This window comes from Bubalus bubalis, chromosome 6, assembly GCF_019923935.1.
Source record: "Bubalus bubalis isolate 160015118507 breed Murrah chromosome 6, NDDB_SH_1, whole genome shotgun sequence".
Taxonomy (NCBI): domain Eukaryota; kingdom Metazoa; phylum Chordata; class Mammalia; order Artiodactyla; family Bovidae; genus Bubalus; species Bubalus bubalis.
In genome coordinates, this window is record NC_059162.1 from 119,001,247 (window position 1) to 119,009,599 (window position 8,353).

At 41.0% G+C, this 8,353-nt stretch overlaps 1 pseudogene; it reads left to right on the top strand.

Moving 5' to 3' along the window:
- The first annotated feature begins 1,157 nt into the window (after window positions 1-1,157).
- On the top strand, window positions 1,158-2,885 carry LOC102408867 (annotated as a pseudogene).
- The last annotated feature ends 5,468 nt before the right edge of the window (window positions 2,886-8,353 follow it).

Consider the following 8,353-nt stretch of genomic DNA (forward strand, 5'->3'; position numbering starts at 1 on the left):
TGCCTGCTGTGTCCCTGGCAGTGTATTGATTAATATAATTGGTGTAAGTAGTAGCTTTAATGTTTGTAACCTTGGACCCTTGAGTTAATTCTTTTTCTTGTTGTAGCCCACCACACCTTTGCCCTATAGGAATGCAACTTTATCTAATGCTTTTGGAGGGTGGCACTTGACTAATCACCTTTAGAGGAAAATAAGTTTTCTGAAGAAAGGGTCTTAAAATGTTAACAGGCCTCCGGGCCAGAAGATGATGCAAATCACCTAAACTTTTGCTTATGATAAGTTTGCAGGAAGAAAGCCTGGCTTACTGCATGACTCTACCCCTTCCCCCATTATCCTCTATGCATAACTTAAGGCATAAAAACTACTTTGGAAAATAAAGTGCGGGCCTTATTCACCAAAACTTGGTCTCCCCATGTCATTCTTTCTCTCACCTTCTGGCTGAATTATTCAGCCTCTTTTCTCCACTGAATTTCCTCACTGAGCTATCCTTATTTCAGCCTCTTTTCTCCACTGAATTTCCTCACTGAGCTATCCTTATTTAACCGCTCTTTATATCCTTAATTAACGTTTAATTAAGCAATTGTTTCCTGATCCTCGCCGACGCTGTCCCCGCTTCGAATTCCCTGGATCCACCAGGGCTGGACCCCGGCACCGTACTGCTATCTAAGTCTTTAATGCACACATTTTTAGTTTGATGTGGTCACATGTGCCTATTTTCCTTTTTTTTTTCATATGCTGTTGGTGTCATATCCAACAAATCATTGTTAAATTTAAGGTTATTGAGTTTTTCTCAGATGTTCTCTTCCAGGAGTTTAAGAGACTAAGGTCATATGTTTAGGTTTTTAATCCATATTAAGTTAGTTTTTGTTCATGAAGCAAGGTAAGGGCCCACATTATGCTTTTTCACATAAGCAGCCAGTTTTCCAATGCCGTTTGTTGAAGGGTCTGTCTTTCCCTGTGAGTCATCTTGGCACATTTGTTGACCATTTGACTAAATTGATGAAGCTTCATTTCTGAGCTCTGTATTCTGCTCCATTGCTCTATAGTTTGCATTTGTGCCAATACTATTCTGTTCTGATTACTGTAGATTTGTAATATGTTTCCAAAGTAAGAAGGCTGAGGGCCTTTCAGTTGGGTGCTGAGTGGCTCTTCAGATCATGCCTGGCAGTTCCATAGATCATAACAAGAGAGAACATGGTGACCATGACCCAGAGGGAGTGGACCCACTGGTGTCATCGAGAGCAACTGGAATGAGGCTGTTGATCACATCGATAATATGAACTTAAAGGAATCTCTTCTTTGGGGCACGTATGCTTATGGTTTTGAGAAATCATCAGTTATTCAGCAGAGAGCTATTCTTCCATGTATTAAGGAGTATGATGTGATTATCAAGCTCAGTCAGGTACTGGCAAGACAGCTACATTTGCTCAATGGTTGGAGACTGAGTTCCAGGAGACCCAAGCACAATATTGGCCCCTGCCAGAGAACTGGCTTGACAGATACAAAAAGTAATTCTGGCACTTAGAGAGTACGTGGGAGCAACTTGTCATGTCTGCATTGGTGTAGCCAATGTTCTAAATAAAATGCAAAACTGCGGGCCGAAGCACTACATATTGTTTTTGGTACCCGTGGGAGAGTTTATGATGTGTTAAACAATTATCTTTTTCCAAAACGGGTCAAAATGCTTGTTCTGGGTGAAGCAGATAAAATGCTGAGCTGAGGGTTTAAGGATTAAATCTATGAGATTTTCCAAAAATTAAATACAAATATTCATGTGATGTTGTTTTCTGCCACAAGGCCAACAGCTGTCTTGGAAGTGACCAAAATTCATGAGAAACCCAATTCAAATTCTGGTGAAAAAGGAATAATTGACCCTTGAAGGTTTTTCCACGAGTCATGTATGGATGTGAGAGTTGGACTGGGAAGAAAGCTGAGGGCCAAACAATTGATGCTTTTGAACTGTGGTGTTGGAGAAGACTCTTGAGAGTCCCTTGGACTGCAAGGAGATCCAACCAGTCTATCCTAAAGGAGATCAGTCCTGGGTGTTCATTGGAAGGACTGATGCTGAAGCTGAAACTCCAATACTTTGGCCGCCTCATGCGAAGAGCTGACTCATTGGAAAAGACCCTGATGCTGGGAGGGATTGAGGACAGGAGGGGAAGGGGACAACAGAGGATTAGATGGCTGGATGGCATCACTGACTCGATGGACATGAGTTTGAGTGAACTCCGGGAGTTGGTGATGGATAGGGAGGCCTGGTGTGCTGGGATTCATGGGGTCGAAAAGAGTTGGACACGACCGAGTGACTGAACTGAACTGAACTGAAGGAATCAAACAATTTAATATTAATGTTGAGAGAGAGAAATGAAAGTTGGACATTCTTTTGTGACTTGTATGAGACACTAACGATTACACAGGCTGTTATTTTTCTCAACACAAGGCGCAATGTAGACTGACTCATAGAGAAAATGCATGGCAGGAACTTCAGAGTTTCTTCTGTGCATGGTGACATAAATCAGAAGGAAAGAGTTGTAATCATGAGGGAACTCTGATCAGGATCAAGTTGTGTTCTGATCTTACTGACTTGTTGGGTTGTGCGACTGATATACAACAAGGGTCACTGATTATAATCTATGATCTACTTACTAATCATGAAAATGATGATCACAGAAGCGGTAGATGGGGTCTATTTGGGAGGAAAAGTGTGGCTATAAACTTTGCTACTGAAGAAGAAAAGAAGATTCTTTATGACTTTGAGACTTTCTACAATTCTACAGTGGAGCAAATACTGATGAATGTGGCTGAGCTCATTTAATTGCTGGGATGAGATAGTTTGGGATACCGTGATCACTATCACAACACGCATTATGCTTCTTTCTCTGGGAATATTTGAATCTTGTCTCAGTGCTCATAATGAATCAGAAATAACAGATTTTCATAGCAAAGTGACATTAGTCATGAGTTCTTGTAAGGAAAGTCATTAGCTTTATCTTCTTTAGAGTGAGACTGTTGGGGTTGGGTGTAAAAGACAGGATCTTTAAAAATCTTTCTTTCTAATGAGCTATCACTTCACACCAGTCAGAATGGCTATTATCCAAAGAATCCACAAGCAATAAATGCTGGAAAGGCTGTAGAGAAATAGGAAGACTATTGCACCGTTGGTGGGAATGTAAATAGATACAGTGACTATGGAAGTCAGTATGGAGATTGCTTTAAAATCTAGGAATACGTGTACACATGTCCCCTCCCTCTTCAACTTCCCACTTATGGCTAATTCATGTTAATGTATGGCCGAAATCAAGCCAATATTGTAAAGCAATCATCAATCAATTAAAAATAAATATATTTTTTAAAAAAGAAAATTAAAAAGAACTAGAAACAAAACTGCCATATGTCCAGTAATCCAACTACTAGGCATATACCCCGAGGAAACCAAAATTGAAAAAGATGCACTTATCCCAACGTTCATTGAACCACTATTTACAATAGCTAGGCCATGGAAACAACCTGAATGTCCATAGACAGATGAATGGATAAAGAAGCCGTGGCACATATACACGATGGAATATTACTCAGCCATGAAAAGGAACACATTGGAGTCCGTTCTAATGAGGTGGATGAAACTAGAATGTATGATACAGAGTGAAGTAAGTCAGAAAGAGAAAAACAAATGTTGTATATTAATGCATATATGGGGAATCTGAAAAATATGGTACTGATGAACCTAGTTGCAGGGCAGCAATGGAGGTGCAGACATAGAGAACAGACTTATGGACATGGGCAGGCGGAGGAGAGAGGGGGTGGGATGAATAGAGAGAGTGTCATGGAAACACATACATCACCACATATAAAACAGTTAGCCAGTGGGAATTGGCTATATGACTCAGAACTCAAACTGGGCTCTGTAACAACCTAGAGGGGTGGGATGGGGTGGGGTGGGGGGTGAGAGGGAGGTTCAAGAGGGAGGCGACATGTGTAGACTTATGGCATTCATGTTAATGTATGGCAGAAACCAACACAATATTGTAAAGCAATTATCCTTCAATTAAAAATACATAAATTTCTTTAAAAAGTCTGGGACTTTCAACTTTGCTTTCAAAATTGTTTTGACTATTTGTCTTTCTTAAGACTCCATACGAATTTTAAAATGTACTTTTCATTTTCTGCAAAATGTAACTGTGATTTTGAAAGTGTGACATTGAAGCTTAGATCACATTGGATAATTTTGTTCTCTTCCAACTCAAGCATATGGGATATCTTTCATTTTTTGGGTTGCCTTTAATTTCTTTCAGCTATTTCAGCAGTCCAAGGGATACTCAAGGGCCTTTTCCAACACCACTGCTCAAAAGCATCAATTCTTTGGCGCTTAGCTATCTTTATGGTCCAACTCGCACACCTGTACATGACTACCGGAAAAGCCATAGCTTTGACTATATGGTCCTTTGTCAGCAAAGTGATGTCTCTGCTTTTTAATATGCTGTCTAGGTTTGTCATAGCTTTTCTTCCAAGGAGCAAACGTCTTTCAACTTCAAGGCTGCAGTCACCACCTGCAGTGATTTTGGAGCCCAAGAAAATAAAATCTGTCACTGTTTTCATTGTTTCCCCATCTATTTGCCATGAAGTGATGGGACCAGACGCCATAGTCTTTGTTTTTTGACTGTTGAGCTTTAAGCCAGCTTTTTCACTCTCCTTTTTACCTTCCTCAAGAGGCTTTTTAATTCCTCTACAACTTCTGCCATAGTGGTGGTGTCAGCTGCATATCTGAGGTTATCCCGGTTTTCCCAGCAATCTTGATTCCAGCTTGTGATTCATCCAGTCTGGCATTTCCCATGATATATTCTGCATAGAAGTTAAATAAGCAGGGTGACAATATACAGCTTTAACGTACTCTTTTCCCAATTTGGAACCAGTCTGTTGTTCCATGTCCTGTTCTACCTGTTGCTTCTTGACCTGGATACAGGTTTCCTTAGAGGCATCTCTTTAAGAATTCCCATCTGTCTAAGAATTTTCAACAGTTTGTTGTGATATCATGTTTCATATTTTGAATCAATCTAATACATGACAACAATATTTTTATTTGTTTCATCAATTACTGAGAGAAGTATGATAAATTTAAATCATGATTTTGATGTTTACATTTCTAATTCTGTCAGTTTTTAATTTATATATTTGAAATCTTCATTAGTGGTGAAGTGAAGTGAAGTCGCTCAGTCATGTCGACTCTTTGCAACCCCATAACTGTAGCCTACCAGGCTTCTCTGTCCATGGAATTTTCCAGGCAAGAATACTGGAGGGGGTGCCATTTCCTTCTCCAGGGGATCTTCCCAACCCAGGAATCGAACCCAGGTCTCCTTCATTGTCAGTCAGTTCAGTTCAGTCACTCAGTCGTGTCTGACTCTTTGTGACCCCATGAATCACAGCACGCCAGGCCTCCCTGTCCATCACCAACACCGCAGTTCACTCAGACTCAGGTCCATCGAGTCCGTGATGCCATCCAGCCATCTAATCCTCTGTTGTCACCTTCTCCTCCTGCCCCCAATCCCTCCCAGCAATAGAGACTTTTTTAATGAGTCGACTCTGCACATGAGGTGGCCAAAGTACTGGAGTTTCAGCTTTAGCATCATTCCTTCCAAAGAACACCCAGGACCGATCTCCTTTAGAATGGACTGGTTTGGATCAGATCAGATCAGTCACTCAGTCGTGTCCAACTCTTAGTGACCCCATGAATCACAGCACGACAGGGCTCCCTGTCCATCACCAACTCCCGGAGTTCACTCAGATTCATGTCCATCGAGTCAGTGATGCCATCCAGCCATCTCATCCTCTGTCGCCCCCTTCTCCTCTTGCCCGCAATCCCTCCCAGCATCAGAGTCTTTTCCAATGAGTCAACTCTTCCCATGAGGTGGCCAAAGTACTGGAGTTTCAGCTTTAACATCATTCCTTCCAAAGAAATCCCAGGGCTGATCTCCTTTAGAATGGATTGGTTGGATCTCCTTGCAGTCCAAGAGACTCTCAAGAGTCTTCTCCAACACCACAATTCAAAAGCATCAATTCTTCGGTGCTCAGCATTCTTCACTGTCCAACTCTCACATCCATACATGACCACTGGAAAAACCATAGCCTTGACTACACGAATCTTTGTTGGCAAAGTAATGTCTCTGCTTTTGAATATACTATCTAGGTTGGTCATAACTTTCCTCCCAAGGAGTAAGCGTCTTTTAGTTTCATGGCTGCAATCACCATCTATAGTGATTTTGGAGCACAGAAAAATAAAGTCTGACACTGTTTCCACTGTTTCCCCATCTATTTCCTATGAAGTGATGGGACCGGACGCCATGATCTTCATTTTCTGAATGTTGAGCTTTAAGCCAACTTTTTCACTCTCCACTTTCACTTTCATCAAGAGGCTTTTTAGTTCCTCTTCACTTTCTGCCATAAGGGTGATGTCATCTGCATATCTGAGGTTATTGATATTTCTCCCGGCAATCTTGATTCCAGCTTGTGTTTCTTCCAGTCCAGCGTTTCAGATGATGTACTCTGCATAGAAATTAAATAAACAGGGTGACACTATACAGCCTTGACATACTCCTTTTCCTATTTGGAACCAGTCTGTTGTTCCATGTCCAGTTCTAACTGTCACTTCCTGACCTGCATACAAATTTCTCAAGAGGCAGATGGTCTGGTATTCCCATCTCTTTCAGAATTTTCTACAGTTTATTGTGATCCACACAGTCAAAGGCTTTGGCATAGTCAGTAAAGCAGAAATAAATGTTTTTCTGGAACTCTCTTGCTTTTTCCATGATCCAGCATATGTTGGCAATTTGATCTCTGGTTCCTCTGCCTTTTTTATAACCAGCTTGAACATCAGGAAGTTAACGGTTCACATATTGCTGAAGCCTGGCTAGGAGAATTTTGAGCATTACTTTACTAGCATGTGAGATGAATGCAATTGTGTGGTAGTTTGATGATTCTTTGGCATTGCCTTTCATTGGGATCAGAATGAAAACTGACCTTTTCCAGTCCTGTGGCCACTGCTGAGTTTTCCAAATGTGCTGGCATATTGAGTGCAGCACTTTCCCAGCATCATCTTTCAGGATTTGGAATAGCTTAACGGGAATGCCATCACCTCCACTAGCTTTGTTCGTAGTGATGCTTTCTAAGGCCCACTTGACTTCGCATTCCAGGATGTCTGGCTCTAGGTCAGTGATCACACCATCGTGATTATCTGGGTCGTGAAGATCTTTTTTGTACAGTTCTTCTGTGTAATCTTGCCATCTCTTCTTAATATCTTCTGCTTCTGTTAGGTCCATACCATTTCTGTCCTTTATCAAGCCCATCTTTGCATGAAATATTCCTTTGGTATCTCTGATTTGTCTTTCCCATTCTGTTGTTTTCCTCTATTTCTTTGCATTGATCGCTGAAGAAGGCTTTCTTGTCTCTTCTTGCTATTCTTTGGAACTCTGCATTCAGATGCTTATATCTTTCCTTTTCTCCTTTGCTTTTTGCTTCTCTTCTTTTCACAGCTATTTGTAAGGCCTCCCCGGACAGCCATTTTGCTTTTTTGCATTTCTTTTCCATGGGGATGGTCTTGATCCCTGTCTCTTGTACAATGTCACAAACCTCATTCCATAGCTCATCAGGCACTCTATCTATGAGATCTAGGCCCTTAAATCTATTTCTCACTTCCACTGTATAATCGTAAGGGATTTGATTTAGATCATACCTGAATGGTCTAGTGGTTTTCCCTACTTTATTCAATTTAAGTCTGAATTTGGCAATAAGGAGTTCATGGTCTGAGCCACAGTCAGCTCCTGGTCTTCTTTTTGCTGACTGTATAGAGCTTCTCCATCTTTGGTTGCAAAGAAGAATGAACTGGTTAGCGGTATACAAATTTAAATTTTCTGATAATCCACGTGGATTCAACATTTTTATTTTGAAATGTCCCTTTATAAGCAAACTTTTCCCCTGAAACCTACTTTGTCTAATAATTTTTGAACCTTAAGAGCCTCATTTTCCTTACCATATTCATAACACAACTTTCTCCAGGATTTTACTCTCATACTTCCTATACTTTTCTAATAATCATATATCACATTTATAAATTGGCTTTGATTTTCAGTGCAGGATTAAAATATTTTAAGAGATACACGTTCTCGACCTGCAATGAGGGAAGGACCATATTATGACTTAGAGAGGGTTGTGCTGCTTCTGCAGACACAGAGTCCTGCACATCACTCTTTGTCACACCAACACGCCAGGATGAAGCAAAGGAGAATGGTGTGGTGTGGGCCAGGAGGTCACACCTGCAGCCTGAGGAGACCTTTCCAAGAAGGGCCACTGGGTCCCTCTGAGT